This window comes from Rhyacophila brunnea, unplaced genomic scaffold, assembly GCF_057557595.1.
Source record: "Rhyacophila brunnea isolate RB1 unplaced genomic scaffold, BYU_Rbru_1.0 scaffold_9, whole genome shotgun sequence".
Classification (NCBI taxonomy): Eukaryota; Metazoa; Arthropoda; class Insecta; order Trichoptera; family Rhyacophilidae; genus Rhyacophila; species Rhyacophila brunnea.
This window is the reverse complement of record NW_028233361.1, coordinates 35,295,347-35,313,762: the sequence shown is the minus strand read 5'-3', so window position 1 is coordinate 35,313,762 and position 18,416 is coordinate 35,295,347. Positions and strand designations below refer to the sequence as shown.

At 33.7% G+C, this 18,416-nt stretch overlaps 1 protein-coding gene across 1 annotated transcript in view; it reads left to right on the top strand.

Moving 5' to 3' along the window:
- Window positions 1-2,816: 2,816 nt before the first annotated feature.
- Window positions 2,817-18,416, top strand: part of LOC147063552 (uncharacterized) — a 105,898-nt gene continuing 90,298 nt past the window's right edge. The window contains exon 1 of the mRNA XM_085959569.1: window positions 2,817-3,296. The gene's annotated coding sequence lies outside the window, so the exon portion shown is untranslated. The remainder of the gene's footprint in view (window positions 3,297-18,416) is intronic.

Sequence of the window (18,416 nt, the reverse complement as noted above, 5' to 3'; positions counted from 1 at the left end):
TTAGCAGAATACGACAACAATGACAATTATACAGACATGCGCATCTATTCTATACACACGACTCGTTTCGGCCGCTATGGAAGCCATCTAGGGTAGGTATAGCACTTATTGTAATTCGTATTGATATCGAAATATTAGCACTTATTGTAACAATTACAATAAGTTAGTTGTAATTGTTACAATAAGTGCTATGTTTTAACAGCACCTCTCTCGTCTATGCTAAATTTTAAAGCGAGATAGACAGTTTTGACTGTTTAGACGGCTAATTATTAGGTATAATGCTAATACTTCGATACAAACCTACCCTAGATAGCTGGCGTAGCGACCGAAATCAGTCTTGTGTTTAAAATAGATGCGATTATCGTAGAAATTAAATTAATGACAATTATCCCTATGTAGGTAGAATTAATTTTTCAACCACATGCATTTTTCTGCGTTCGTCTGTTCATGAATGTTCATGACCGAATCCTAGTAAACCTAAATTTCTATGAGCAGAGTCGTTTACTGGGAAAATTATACTTTCACATTAGTATGTAGGTACAATAAACAGATTATTGTTATCAATATACACTTGTCATTTTGCTTTGCCGTCTTTGCGATACTCGAATCGAATCTTCCTATGTAATAAGGTGATTATGCTTGAATGGGGAATATTTTCGCGATTTTCCATAAACAAGATCGGATCTTCGGGTGTAGTGTGGCCATATAGATTGTCTCCGGTCCGAATTAAAAATCCGATAACGGGCCCGCTATCGTCAGAGCATGGAACAGTCTGCCGTCTGCGTCGAGTGAGCCGGCGGGGGGCGGGGATCTGGGGGGCTCGCGCCGTCTGGCCTGACGCGATAACGCCCCCCTGGCCCCCCGGCCATCAGACACCCTGCCAGACACCCGCACCGTGGGGAGCACAACTATGTAGACACAATTTTTTTGTAATTGTTCATTGTGATGTTTATAAACAATATTAAAATGCTTATTAATTTCTTTATACTACCGATTTACCTAGGCATCATTTTTATTATTAATAAATTTTATTACAGAACATCCATAATGAATTAACCGATATTACATTTGTTTTACCAAAACCATAATCACAATATCTGGGTAACGATTATTTTGAAATAAATCACACTATAATAATATAGTAGTAGATTTTCAATCCAAACTACCTATAGTGACACGAAACATTTATTTTTTCGCGAAGAATAAAATTGACAATAATTTTCTGATTGAATTCCAGTTAGTTCAAAATATCTAACTTTTCTTGGCAAAATGACTTACCCTTACTTACCTTACTTATTTAATGAAATACCCACCATATCTGACTGTCAATTCTAAGTGGAAAAACATCGTGTGTTTTAATTTAATTGATAGGTACCTATAACACTAATTATCATAATTTATATGACCGTAAATTATTTTAATCGAAATTTAATGAGGTTGCCAGGCGGCTCTCGTGGTGCAGTTGGTAAGGCGCTCGCCTTCCACCCGAGAGTTCCTGGGTTCGATTCCCGGTCATGACAAAAACATTTATGTGTTTTTCTCAAAGCCTGGGTGTTTGTGATTGTTCAAAATTACTAACAACCACCTTGTACGAAAAAGCAAGGACATGGTTATTAATAATTCTAAAAAAAAAAAAAAAACTTGTTGCCAATGTGGACAATACTTACATTTACTTACAATAATACTATGTTAACAATTCATATTATTGTAGAAGTTTTATTAAAATGAATTCGGCCAATATTGAACACCTATACATATTACGTTTAGCGTCATAAAATTATGAAATTACAATGTATCTTCGAACTATTATTTCTCATTCATTAAAGTGTTCACATTCGTATACAATTATTATAATTGTGTAATTTTTGTTTTAAAAAAATGTTAGTAATATTATTGCTTGGATACGATTTAGTTTATCGATACAATATTATTATCAAGTGAATTTATTCTCGAATCTATAATTTTTTTTTAAATCATTATTCATAATTTCACTCCTACCCTTGCCATATTTTTTCACACAATTTTAAGAAAAGTCGAGAAAATTATAGTAGGTATTTCTGCAAGCATAGTACATAGATACCTACGTCATCTACGGCGATTTTTGGGATATTTTTTGTCTATAGTGACGAGCCCTTTTATATTTGTGTCTTTCGAGCAGCCAATTGAAATTTTCACTTAGGCGCCAAATACGATTCATTGTTATATCCAAACCAGACTTTAAATTGTTTTTAGTTGAAAATGAAGTCTGCAAAATCAGTCAGTATTTTGTTTCACGTAAGTCCAAGATAAGTGCTAGTCGCTAGTAACGCGCTTCAATTTACAGCAAAGTCGGAAACTATGGGTGATTCTTGCTTGATTCCAATTGGAAGCAATGTCTCCGTTGTGGCACCGCATCCTACGTCGATTTGCAGCGTTATTTATTTTGTCTTGGCCCTAAGAAAATCGTGATCTGCAATTGGGTATTCCATGTAATTCTACATGTGAATAGTATAAGATATTAATTATAGTATGTTGGCACTAAATATGAATAAAAATAATTATCAAATACAGAGATAAATGGTGCTTAATTTTTCTGTTTCGAAATCAACGCCGACGATACGTGCCCTAGAAAAGATTTTTTCCTCATATTGAGACATAAAACCGCTCATAATTTACCGTATTATTTTGTTATATGGATTTTTAATGCAATCTTTTACGACCGCTAGTTGTACACTTTTCTCCCCTGTATTCAGTGAGGTGCCCCCCTCCCCACCCGTCTGGCATCGTATACCTACCGTCGAGACAGACCGCCGGACGCAGACCGGCAAAACTCTGACAGTTTGCTTTGAAGCGTCGAGCGCGGAGGTAACAAGCATAACTGCCTACAATTCAAATACCTGTGTTAAACATCGCGAAATATTAAAGTTTCAGTGTCAACAAGATAAAAAAATATATAAAAAAAAATTGTGCATCACGTTCTGATGACGTCGACACACGATGTAATTCGACAAGATGTCAACTTATCCGAGCGTCTGTGAATCGTATTTTGCTGTGAAATTGAAGCAAAATGTCGATATTTCTGTTCGACCTGCGGACGTTTGTTACTAGAACTCTGTTATTGTTTTTTTGTTTGTCCGCCGAAAGTGCATTTTTCTGTTCATCGCGGCATTCGATGTTGTGACGGGCAGATCAGAACACAGTGAAGGTGAATCGAATTGATCGTAGTTTTTGTTATTATTTATCGACTGTTTCTCACAAAGAGATAAATAATTCATCTGAAACTGACGTTGGTTAAACTTCGGAGGAGAGTTTGGAAGGTACTTGTAATTTAATAATTTTATTAAGTATATTTTTGTCTTTAAGGTTTAATATTATTTTCTTATCTTGTTACCTTGTTTTTATCAAACTACGTTATGTAAGACGAATTGTTTTGAGATAATGTTAAAGAAATTTTAATTAATCACCCAGCTACTTTCTTATCTGTGTGTTTTGTGTTCCAATTTTATAAATGACGATTCACTCGTATATATTCGTGCCTCAGTATAGGTATTATATTTTTATAATGCTAGGTGTTTACTATGCTCCTATTGAAATAACACTATTTCTATTGTTCTAATTAGAATCTAATAAGGATTTGAAAACTGCAATAGGTGCCTGCTATAAAAATAGTGCCATAGCTACAATAAAAAGGAAACAATATTAATATGAAGTATACATTTTTCAAAGTTCAAGGCTTAAACTTAAACTAACTGTGAGATCTGTAGGCGAAACAAGATAATGTAAAATAATATACTTTTAAGTAGGCATGTCCTGTACGCTGGCTCCTTGTATCATATTATGAACCAACCTAAACATTGACAAGTAAAATTTGTATTGAAAGTTTATATTTTGAAACAAGTAAATTCACAATAAACTACCAGCGAAAACGTCATGTTTAATGATTTCATATATCTACAATGAAATTCAAGAGAAACAGAATATCCTTTAATAATGTTTAGGTTTAACGTAGGTATTGTAAAGTCAAGTCTAGTATAATATTTTAATTGAATAGTTTTATTATTGGAAATGATTCTTAATTCCGTAATATAATAAACATACATTCATCGATAACTTTTTCTGCGCCACAATAATTAAACGTTCTAGACACTTTAATTATTATCTATGTTCGCCTCTCGATAAACTAAATATTCGTTTGTCTATTCTCATCACCTGTCAATGTTCTGTTTCGGTCTAATGGTCTGGAATCCACAGTATACAGAAATGTCCTTAAAATATTTACTTAGCTTATAAACTCACATTTTCGTTAATTTATCCACGTCAACGAACAATCGAATTTATGCTCACAACTTAGTAGACATTCGTTTGTAAGTAAGTGTTCTTGTTCATAATAATATAATAAATACCGTTTCCACAAACCTATTATTGATATTATAAATTTTAATATAATATGTAAATGCTGTTGAATTTATTATCAAACGGAAACGGAACTCAATACTTCCAATATCCGGCGATTGATATCTCATAAAACTACAATACAACACACGGCTAGGAAACACTCGAATTAATTACCTGCAATCTATAAGTATAAAAAACACAAATAGGTAGGTATCTATTAAATCTGTTAGGGATACCTGTCGTTTTATTGTGTGGAATCATAAGAATTTATTGACTATATTCTTTTTATTCACGCAGTTATCTATAAAAATAAGGCATGTCCACTTTTAAATGGGTTAAATAGGCACCTAATTATAATTTTATTTATATTTATGATTGTGTACCAAATAAATTTTGTTATAAAAATAAAATAAATTATGCTGTGTAAAAGTATGATGAATTATTTTAATTAAAGCACTTATTTGATAACAGTGCTTTAAAATGTAGTTAATGTATTACTTTATCATATTACCTACCTCAATAATAAATATTTATGGCACCTGTGATAAACTGGCTGTTCCTAGCATGGTTATAAATCATCCCTGAATCGGGTTCTATCGGTTACCGGTTCCGGAGCGGAGCGGAACGTTCCGCCTACCGCCATTCTATCGAGCTTTAGGGCGGATTTTAGTGGGCGAGGGCGGTTTTGCTCGGTGATAGGCTAGCGAATCCGGAAGGCGCCTACTCACTATTTATAGTCCGAACTGGACGCCTGAAAGTTATGGTACTTATTATTTTATTAATAATACGGCGAAACTCGCATAAAATAATAGAGATATGTACTAATGTATTCAGTGACATCCCTACTCCCTAGGCATAGACCCTAGATAATATACTGACATTAAAATACCTAGACTCATAATGTCGCCGCCTACTAATGACATTATTAATGGACGACGCACTCAATACAGTAGCCAGCAAGTAAATTCGTGCATTCGCATGTATAGGTAGACGTCACGCAATTTCCATTATGCGATATCACGCATCGGGAATTTATAGCAATATGACCTTTATTGTAATGGCGTTAGAGCAGTGTTTCTAATGTCAATGTTCATTTGAGCGAACCCGTTCGAACAGAACCATTCGGCAGACCCAACAAAAAGCATCAGGAATTTATAGCAATATCACCTTTATTGTAATGGCGTTAGAACAGATTATGCCAATCGGCAGACCCGACAATAAAGTGAGTGTCGTTTTCTTTTCCACATGATTCGTCCATATTAATGTCATTGCCGCCTACCATTTTAGTCTCGAACATGATCGAAATCTAACATTCTTTCTGTCACCAATCAGACAAATTCATGTTTAATTCACTGGCTTATATTAAATTTCACGTTTACTGAACGCAGCAGGCTAAGATAATTTCATTTCCATGAAATATTCACTGAAAATTAGTGGGTATTACCTATACTTTAGTTATTCCTTAAAATGTGCCATTCCCAAGCAACACATGCCCTGCTTGTCCCATGAGACATCACTATATAGTATTAATTTACCGAATATTATTTTATTCTATCTTTGAGTGTTTGGTTATGACTTCAACCGTTGATGCTAAACTTCTAGAATTGTGATAATATGTTCCGTGACAGTAGTGTAACAGAAGCAGTGAAGCAATCACAAAACACCCAAAATCACATAATATTATTAGATATATATTGTAGCCTGAGCCGCACTGAGAACAAAACCCGGAATCCCTGAAATGAGAAGCCAATGCCATACGCATTGAACTACGTTCTACGAGGATACCTATTGTTGAGTTGATTTCACAAGATTTTTTGATCGTGTAAATATTTTTAATAAGTATCTAATCAAAGCTAAAAACCTAATACTTAGGTAGGTACATAATATATACCTACTTGAAATTTGTAACCATCACAAAAAGACAAGTAAAATGTTCGTGACTCTGACGTGATGTGACGTGACATGATTATAATAACAATAACCATGTTTAATAGTCGGTTGGTAGTCAGATGTACTCTTGAGTTATTTAAATGTATACTTAAATAATAATATGTACAAGCAATTAAAAACATACAACGGTAATGAAAAAAAATAATATGATGTAGTTAGTGACGCGTCCACAATAAGTAAACCAAATGTATTTATATCAAAACTGGTTTTGCTACTGGTGTTAGATAGGTACGTTCATATTATGTTTATCGTAGGCTTCTTTGGTCAAGACAATCTTTAACCGAATAAATACATAAATACAATACTGTACACACTTAGAAATTTGTCAGTAGGTAGGTATGTGTATAAAATAATTGATCGATGTATACACCTACCTATTTAAAATGTGGATCTTGGTCGCCTCACGTAGAGGTTTGTTAGCAGATTTTTAACGAGAAATGTATGTTGGCCACTTGCTCAACCTATTATGCCCATGCTCTGGGTCCAAACACAAAGGTCCAAAATAACATATCTTTGTCAGCCAACACATTTGGTACCTACTTACCGCTCGGCCATTGAAAGCGACAATACATACGTATTACTTTTTAAAAGAGTTATGTTTATATTGAATGATTATTGAATATTTTTGTGTAACCTGTGCCAGTCCATTTAGTTTTTCAATGCACATAATATCTCATAAATGCTCTTTATGGGTAAAACTAAACGACACACTAGTGACTAGGAGAACACAACGATTAGAAAATGCTCAGTATTTGATAATATGTACACAGTCTAGTCTAGTCTGGTGATTATCCAAACGTAAGTAGATACCTATATAAGTTGACAATGTTTGTATTTCTAGCCAGACAGACAGTGTGTGTTGATGCTAGATCTATTCTGTCATTAATTTCTTATCTTATCATTAAAACAAACACTTGAAATATTCAAAGGCCTTATCGTTAAATGCGTCGGTATGCAAACGAGACAGCTTATCTACTATCTTTGTGTGTGAGTCGCGTTTATATGAAAACCTTAATAATGTCACATGTGTATGGATATAATAATATATTATCATATAAAATACTAGTTATCGTACCTATCTATTTCCTTGTTCGGGTCAACTTATATGTACCTAGGTTCCTACTATAAAGGCAGACCGCTGATATCAATAATAATATGTAGAGAAAGCCACATACACTGTCTGCATCATTTTGTTACAAGGTAAGAGCAATAATAATTAATAATATTGTTGATAAAAAAATCGTAAATTTTGTATGGCTTCAAAAATGGACTAGTGCGGTTATGATCTGGATCGTCACTTTCTCATTTCCAATTATTTTTTAAATTTAGAATTAGGTAGGTAGATTCTCGGGCACATATTTTTATTGTCTATCATGAAATAAGTGGTAAAAACCAAATATTTTAGACTATGGAAACTGAGAGTTGTTTTATTTGCAGGGAATGTTTTGTATTAATTGCATACAACCTTTGATTGCAATTTTAGAACGTTTTTAGTATCTACTAATTGTTTATTTGGTATGTAACTATAGAAAGCGTAATATTCTTCGTGTTGACAACTATTTGCAATTAAAATAGAAATGGTGACCTACTATCGACGTTTTGCTTTGATTACACACTTACCTACGTAGAATTATTTGAGATTAATGCGCGAATCAAATTGACGTGCATGTCGCCTACATGTCGCCTACTGTCAAGCTGTCGTGGCGACAAATTTAGTCTATGATTTCATTATTTTGCAGAATATTTTGAACGATCACCATCTCTGTAAATTCACTGAAGAATGGCACTGATGAAGAGTGCCAACAATAACGTATTAGTAATTTGAATCATTATAATTATTATTGTGCGTACTTTAAAATTACTTACGACATTACATCCATAGATAATATTTTGAACAGAACCCAACCCGCAGAGTGCAGATCATAGAAAATAGACAATATTCTTATAGAAAATACATAGTGCCAACCGCTAAAAACAAAAAACGTGATTTTGAAATGACAGTCGAAAAGTGTGGGCATCTAGAAGATGATAAAAACGTTCATTGAGTCATAGTCATGCAGGTGTCGATGCAGTGCATTTCATCGTGAGGTGACCTCATTGTTGTTCTGGTGATTTCGGCAGATTTTGCTAACTGACAATATTCGTTTAAAGGTTCTAAATGTGCTACGGGATGGGAGCATCAGTCTGATAACATTTTAAACACCAATAAAAACGACATTACACACTTTTTCCCGTAGCGGCAGCTTACTGTGACGTCACGTGATAATGGGCGACATGCACCTAAATTTGATCAGAACTTTACTTACGTAAATGAAATTACGAATTATTGTAAAGTGTTGTTAGTATAGATACGTTAGGCTTAATACACTAATGACTAATGCAAGGTTTTTTTAAATCTCTTGGTGTATTTGCTATAAATTAATCTCTTAGAAATGACTGCATTAGATAGATTAGTGGCAGCTGTATCTACTAAATTAGGCACTAACCCATTTTAAATTTGGAACAAGACTATCGGATCGTGTATGATGCCTACAATACAAATTGTTTAATTGCGACTATTATAATTATACATTTGAATTCCATAGATATTCGAAATTGAATTTTAACATGTTTTACGCAGACAATAAAATTAACAGTGTTGCCAAATATAATCAAATGTTATTTTTAAATTGATTAATATTAATACTTGCGCACTAACATCTATTCAACAGGAGAAATGACTGAATGGAAATCGTGTAAGTAACAGTCCGTGTAGACGTGCATTTTACCTACATACAATGCCGACTAGGAAGTAGAGCGTGCTAAACTGGCATTAGAACCGGTATTCTCGCGTTCCGACAACGCAAACATGATAAAGACGTATGTATGAATACATCACAGAATGTTTATGGCAACGCACAAATCACTGCATGCGATGCAGGTGTTATTGCAAATTTCACCGTGTAATATTGCCTGTTTTATTACCATGCGAGATTCGTTCTTGTCGGATCATTTACTTTACGTCTCTCTTCATTTGTTTGACTATTTGACGATGCAATAATTGTTTTTCGTAGAATCAAAATATGTCCATCATTGCAGTGAATCATAACTACCCACTGTCGGAGAACGGACGTTCTAAAACCAGGAAGCTTTTCATCCTAACAACGAACAAGTAATGAATTTTATCATCTATTCGACCCGTTCCATCATTCCTAGGATGGACATTTGCAATACTTCGATACGTACCGATCTATTCATTCTTTCAATTAGTATAATAATAAGTATGTACAGTTAGGGCATGTCGCTCATTACGACGACTAGACGCAACCATAAAGAGCAGGAAGCAGTGCAAGCAGTAGACTGTTGATACGACTTAAATAGTGCAACCCTGTGAAATCCAAGCCATAATAGATAATAGTCAAAAAACAGTCGTCTATCTACAAAATATCTAATTTATGGAATTAAATTATACATAACATAAAGTTTGAATATTAATACTATCGACTGAAGGTACTTGATGGAATTTGAATTTAAATTCTAATGGATTCAAGCTCTGTACTATTCCATTTAAGTCGTTTTTTGCGACCCGGGTTTCGCCTTTCGGCATCTTCAGGCGCAGTGTACACTCGCCAAAAGTAAACACACACTGACAACGAACACTCTTTACTCTAGCTCAGCGATACTCAACCTGCGACCCGCGGGCCACATGCGGCCCTTTAAGCTTTTATGTGCGGCCCGAAACACATTTATTATCAGGAATTTCGTATATCTTGAGATTCGTTTCGACTTTGACGCGTAGATAGTGACACCCGAAGAGGATTGTCATTATGGTCCACATCAGATCTGGTATAAGAGTGTTGCTATTGCACACGATTAATTTAAAAAAACACGCGTAATTTTTTAAATCTCAAAAATGTTTTGTAAAAAAGGGGGGGTTTCATGATTTTTTTCGTCACACCAGTAGTGATGCGGCCCGCGTTACTTTACAAATATATCTATTTGGCCCGAAGAAAAAAAAGGTTGAGTATCATTGCTCTAGCTTATATAATAAATCAATACAACAAAGCAGGTAAAAACTCCATCACCTACCTATCAAGTCAAAGGTCACAAAAACACAATAAACAAATTATGAATAGTTGAAGTGTCCGTAAAAAACCTAATTAGTAAAAACCCTATATTATTAATAACAATACACTCGATAGCATATTATTAAGTCGTCAAAACCTAATAATAGATCATTATTATTTATAAACAATACAAATACTACACTCAAGACGTGTAAATCGTCAATTCTAAGAAAAATTATTAATTAATGGGGTGTGAGAGCTTCAATCAATTAGAATTTATTATAGTTTGGTTAGGCAAGGTTTAATGGAAAAAAAAAATGAACCAACAATATGTGTAAGTAATATTATGTATTCTCTATTCTCTATCCAACGAAAACGAATACATACGCATGAAAAAGTGGGCACAATTTTGCCGTATTGCCCCAAGTATACCAAAAATATTATGGTTTGACTTCGGCAGGGTTTGATTGATTTTTAAAAACTAACCAACACCATCTGTAAATTTTAGACTTAGTTCAATAAAAACAAATACGTATAACTAACTAAGTTTAATGTGCACTATTTATGCTGGATTTTAACAGCCTACCTCTACCCTTCGCTATTGTAATTGAGTAATATTATATTATCACATAATCTTAATAATATAAGTCAGTTTGTTGGCCTATTTCGTTTGCCGGTGCATGTGAACTACGAAAGTTTTTCCAATAATAGATAACAGCTATTAGCTATACTAACATACCTTGTAGATGAGTAGGGAACTTGCAGTTTGTTTAGTCTATCCGCGATCGACAGCACATTATAATAAACTAAGACAAGAATTTCAATTATTTTTATAGCTTTCTTTAACTTGCTCCAGATCGTTTTAGAATATGCACCGGCATCGTGAAAAAAATCATTTTCAGTCTCTTAATGTCAAAAATAATCGCCGTTTTGGCGGGAAATGAGAAATACTAGTTAGTACCTATCATCGGCGATTTTCTTTGACGCAGGTGACGCAATCGATTCGTCATAACATTTAAAAGGGCGCCTCGAAACAGTTCAAATCAGTCATAAAATTATGATATCAAATAATATCTTAAACATAATATACACATTTCTCACAAATTTTGTACTTATCTACCTCTATAAAATATTGTTCAAAACATAACAAAATCCGTTCAACTAACATCAGAAGGGCCTGTAACATAACAACTCAAACATATATGTAGGTAAATGTACACGAAAAAATGAAGCGCTGATATTATTATTTGCGTCATCGCTGTCATCTTAAATACTTAATATTTTTTTTATTATCTTCAGAATGTGATTCTAGGAAATAGATACCTACATCGGTACGTTGATATTTATTATAATGTATCGTTTTTATTTTATTTTTATCGTGCGGGCCTCAAAATCAGCCAGTGCGTCGGGCCTCCACGTCTCCAAAGATGCCGCTGCCAAAAATATAGGAGATTGAGATGTACCTAATACTATATTTTTATTAATAGATTACTTTTACCAGTGGCGGCTCGACGACTTTCTAGGTGGTGGGGTTTAGCCATGAATTATTAAAAATATACATACCCATGTACCTACTTTCTCATATTATACATTATATACCTACTAAGATACTTATAATAATAATGGTGTTATTATTGATGAAATGAGTATTTTTTCATAATAAATAATATGATTATCTGAGTCGTCACTCAATTCCATCTAAAAAGCGTGCTTAAAAGTATTAACTTAATTATTATGTAATACATACTTATTAATATTTATTAATATTTTTTTCAATTTTGAACAACGACATGCAGCGAGCGTTTTTACTCACCATGGGGTCATTCGATTCGCTCCCCAGTATGATAAAATAAATTAAATAGTTCATTTAATCAAGTAATTATGTAGGTATATTGTGAAAGTGATAAAAATATCGAACGTGTATTTTTGACAAAACGACGTGGGGATGGTCCCTATGAACCCTTAAGGTAGAGCCGCCCCTGACTTTTACCATCCCCCATGGAATGGCGGCGAGAGTACTTTATAGCAACCCGGAACAGTTTTGTGGAGCTACAGCTTCTTAAACCACGAAATGTGGTACTTCTTTTGCTACGAGTGCTACGTACACCGTTCCGTACTTTTCTCGGATACTGAACTGTGGAATTCTGTATTTTTGTCCTTATATTCAGGTACTGCAGTTTTGATGCTACGCAGAAATTCTCTCTATTGGGTATTGTCGAACAAGCTATTACTATTTGGAGAAGGGCCCCATAGTTCTATATTAACTTCTATCAACAGAAAATACCTTTCAATTAGCTAGTCCTTCCTTGCATATTCTATTTATCTTATTCTCGGATGAAATACTAAATTCACATAATGTAGATAACTAAATTAATATTATATACATCCTCAATATGTAATAGTGTACAAGAGCATACAATAAATAACCACTATAAATAGTTCTGTCTATCAGTCAATTATGTATCCACATAAAAAATAAACTTAGTAGGTAGTTGAACAACTACAAATGGCGACTGAATAGATACTACAAATGGTGACCCCGACGTTATAATATGTTCAATATTGCATGTTACAATGTGAAGCATTGCATAAATAATCATTTCTCTAAATAAAATAACATCGCATAGTCTACCACCCACTGAGTCTACGCTACTGGAATAGGGTTGCCAATATTATAAATAATTATTATAAGATTTATTCCTATATTTAAAATTATAATTTTACTATGTTTCTGGAACGGTGAGATTCAATAAAAAAGAATCGTCGAGTACCTACATAACTGTGTTATGTCTGGCTAAGATTGTTGTAAATACAATAAAATTAGTCTGCAGGCTACGGTCTTTAATCTTATCTTTGACCCCGTCTAAAGCGCGCTGACACATTCGCTCAATCGATGCACTTTGCGAACTAAGGGGTCATCGGTCCGTGTTTTATTTTATAATAATATTAGCCCAGAAATAATAATCGTCGACTTAAGAGATATTTCAATAAAACGCTGTCATCGATTAATTATAACGTTTTCACTTTCAAACTGATATTATTAATAATTATATCACACGCTAATTGCAAGACCTTTTCAAATAATGCATATTGAGATAATATTAAACCTACATATGCCTTCAAAGTTTTAGTAAAAATCAAACCGTCATAACCGTGTTACCAACGAACCTAGTAAAAATATTTACAAGATAAAAAGAACTTTTTATATTATACTTACCACGTTTTTAAATTTTCTCTTGAATCATATAAACTTGACAATTCTATGTATTAATAAAAACTTTTTATTGTACTTGATAGAAATACTGAATACTTAAATAGAGAATACTGAAATGACATTTTATATTGATTTCCATAGTAACGCACGTATATATTAATAATTTAGTTGTTAAGACCCACTTAGCAACCAATAATAATGAGTGGTAAATATTACTTTTAACATTTTTTTTCCGAAACATACAAAACAGAAATAACTGAAAATGAATTCAATTCTGCTTAAAGATGGCCAAAAGTATTAAAAGAATCCATTGTCGTCGTGTTCTGATATATGCTAAAAGTTTCAAATGTCTAGCTAGTCGGGAAGTTAGTTAAAAATCTTGGACAAACAAGAAAAAATCTGTACCGGACAAACAAGCATACGAGCTAATAAAAACGTGGTAATAACATTGTAACTCTTAGTTATCCAATTATTATTGAATATGGCAGCGATGACACGATTATATTATTAGTGTTAGGTTTAGGGTAATATTTTATACTCAACCTGTCAGAAGTATGTACGAATCCTTTTGAAGATTTTGGTTTAATTATGATAATTATAAGACTGGTTTGAACTGTTTCGAGGCCCCCTTTTAAATATTTTGACAAATCAATTTCGTTATCTGCGTCAAAGAAAATCGCTTCTGTTGTTTAACGATATAGTAAAACTTAATATAATGCGCGCTGTTTGTGTTTTTTACGATACCTACACATTGAGTATACTTACGTTTTATAATTTGCACTTTTTACTAAGTACACTGATATGCCTCTATGCCTGATTACCTCACATAAAATTAGATCAAATGACATTCACTTGTATTAATATATGTACCTACCTAGTAATAAATAAATAATTAAATAAATATAAAATATAGATACTTAGATACTTATGTAAAAAAAATATTTTTAGAATATATCACATCATTTTCATCCTAGAGTCGGAGTGCAAAGTTATGAAAGATATACTCTACCTACCTGTACCTGTGGGTCTATTCTATACTTATCGAACACTAAATTGATAAATAGTATCAAACTTAGGGTAGGTTTGTATCAAAATATTAGCACTTATTGTAACAATTACACGAAGCCGGTTTTTATTGTTGCAATAAGTGCGATATTTTAACAGCAGCAAGATAGGTGCTGTTAAAATATAGCACTTATTGCAACAATAAAAACCGGCTTCGTGTAATTGTTACAATAAGTGCTAATATTTTGATACAAACCTACCCTAAGTTTGATACTATTTATTACTTTAGTGTTCGATAAGTATAGAATAGACCCACTGGGGGTGGTAAACTGTCGGCTCGCGAAATTACAACTGACGTCGATACGCTGAGACAAGACAAGACAGGACACGGCACGTTCGGATGGATGGGAAAGACATTTATGTCAATTGCAGAATTTATATCTGACAGGTTTACGGCCGACGGTGGCGGCAACTCATCGAATTTTTCGGCGATTCCGTGCGTTATTGAGTTTATAATGACTGCCAGACTGGTCCCGAGATTGCTACTGGTCTTAGGCAAAATATCGTAGATTGACCGCATCCATGTACATTTATATGGATAAATGCGAACGCAAACTTGCAGCCAGTGTTGCCATCTTTTTGTATGCTGATTATAGTACAAAGGCGTAAAAAATATAGTATTTCTGAAAAATATATAGTATAGGAACATTTTTCGCAGAAATAAAATTACAGTATTGTACTATAATTATAGTACGGTTGGCTTCACTGCTTGCAGTCAACCCAAGGTGGTAATGGTTATTGGTTTTTGAATGTGTGTAGTAAATAATGATTGTTTCATATTAAAACAAAATATGGTGCTATGTTAATTAATATAAATAGAAGAAACATGCAATCGAAAATCTTCGTATACTGCGAACAAATAACTAGCACCACCATTGAAACTAAGTTGAGTGTCGCGGCCAAGCTATAGATGGCCTATGGCAAACCAATGTCTAATATTGGAATATGGTATTACATGTTACGATTAGGTACATATTGTAATATCTAAAGAGACAAATTTATCTGGCAAAAGGTGAACTTATTAAGGCATACACAGGGAACTGAATAATGGGAGCTGAAATACCAAACGGGTGTGGAGTAACAGACAACCGAACTCGAGTGTGGAAGAATATGGGATAAACTTAAACACGTGTCAAGAATACCGTTGTCCTTCGTTCTGGCAACTGCTCTCGGTTTATGCACTGACGCTCATTCAATATTGGCATATTTGAAGATTGCAACACACTATAATGCACGTCTATAATGTGTGGTTCATTTTCGTAGGACGCTCGGACAGTGGGTGTATCAGCTTACAATGGCTTGACCCGGAGTATAATGAGTAGAAGACTCTTTAATTAGAATATGATACCAAATGAGTATTGACCTATGGTGACGACTAAATTTTTAAACGGCTATATAACGTTTACCTTGACTCATCAAAAATAATCATGAGAATTTTCTTATTTTAAACATAGTACCTATACCTAAATCAATTGCATCAAATTGCCGTGTGAATTGATTTAATATTACATCTGTAAGTAACAAAATTACAACTTATTTCTTACATATATCGGTGGCCGCGCGGCATAAGCGTTGGACTATCACGCCGTGGGTCTCAGGTTCGAATCCTGGGTCTGGTAACGTACTCATATTGTTTTTCAATTTTGTGTATGAGTCAGGGTATGGACCTAATAGGTTGAGCAAGTGGCTGACATCCATTTCTCGTAAAAACAAAATCTGTTAATACAAACCTCTACTCTGTGGAGGGCCCATATGATCCTATTAGGATCGGACATGGTAAAAAATATATATATATATATATAAATAATCCTTCCTTTATCACAGGATAACTCATTGACGCTTTTTGGGACGCAGACGAAGACATTCTAGCCTAACCCCATAAATAACTTATTTTTGTCATTACCTCCCTTACGCGCGTGTGAAATGTGATCGAATGTGCAAAATACTTATCATATTAATTACTATGTGAAGTAGGTACCTACACATTTTTCAAAAGTGTATGCTTTATTATGTTCAGTGAACATTGTTCACTCCTTATAAAAATACCAACAATGTGTTATTGTTATTATTGCATTCGTGGTGAAATAAAAATAAATATGTATATAGAATGTAGATGTACCTACTGTTGGTTACATGAAAACAACGTAACATAACCAAAAGTACATAATATTATGAATTAAAACATATATATATTATATTATATTCTAAGTATACAATAAGTATTAAATTGCACTGAGTACTCAAATGTATATTGTATTGTTAGCTCAGTGCACATTTTATTAGCACATTTTCGTTGTCAAACAACCGATAATAATTTATGATAATGGATGTCCGTTACAGTTTGATTAGCGATTGTTTACTTCGCTTACACGTGCCGTGGGTATTCTCAACCTGCGGGTCGCTTAAGATTAATATTTCTGAGGTATTTATCATAGTTTGCAGAAATTTTCTACCTGTGCGTCCATTTTTATTCAGTACGAATGCAATCATAAATCATAAACTCAGACCCGATTAACTTCTGTAGAATTTAGATGGCCATCAGACTAATTTATTTCAGTTATTTGTCTCAATGATATCAAAGATATTATAAATTCTAATGGATTCAAGCTCTGTACTATTCCATTTAAGTCGTTTTTTGCGACCCGGGTTTCGCCTTTCGGCATCTTCGGCTATCAAACACATAAGGTAGAATTAAGGGTGTTCGTTGTCAGTGTGTGTTTGCCTTTGGTGAGTGTACACGACGCCTGAAGATGCCGACAGGCGAAACCCGGGTCGCAAAAAACGACTTAAATGGAATAGTACAGAGCTTGAATCCATTAGAATTTAAATTCAAATTCCATCAAGTACCTTCGGTCGAAAGTATTAATATCAAAGATATTATGATTAAGGAAATTAAAAATTGTCAATATTTACTATCAACCACTTACCATATAATTTGATGTATTTGTGTTCAAGATTTTATCAGCAATAATATGCTATTCTCTCCCTTTCCCGATGTTACTCCCACTTGAAGTGAGTTTTATTTCAGCGTAGACTAACAATTACATTAAAAAGCATAACACTTATTCTTTCTTCCTGAAATCAATTATCATATGAAGTAAGTAGGTACTTCGAGGTTATTTTATTTACTTAATATTTAAGTACTTTTTGAGGTTGACTTTTTTATGTTGGATTCATTTTATAGCCCAAAATAGACAATTTCATAAATTCCATTTTTGTTATAATTATCTAATGTTCGTTGTATACCCACTATAATAGTAATTTAACTACGAGTAGTGCATTTTTTTCGTTCTTTATAATTGTGATCTTTTTTATATGGTATTACCACAAAACAGATGATAAATAGAATACCGTTAGGCCATATTCAATACGCCGCATGGTGAAGCAGGATTTTGAATGTGTGAGTGTCGTACGAAAATGAAGCACGCATTATGCACGTGCAATGGTGTGTGTAATACACCAACATTAAATGAGCGTAAATGCATAAACCGAGAGCAGTTTTCAGTATTCGACGTAAAACGTATTATTGACACGTGTGTAAGTTTAACCCGGATTCTTCCTTACTCGAGTCGGTTAAGGTGATTCATCAGTGAAATGCAATGACATTGTATGTCACATAATATGTCATTGGTGAAATGGCAAATAATTTTCAACCATAGGCGCGACGAAATTTTGCACTCGCTCCCATTCGGAGAGAGAATTTAGAGCTGGAAACACGTCATTTTGCTTCGCGATGGCGACGGCCGTAATAATTCTTAAATCGTGTA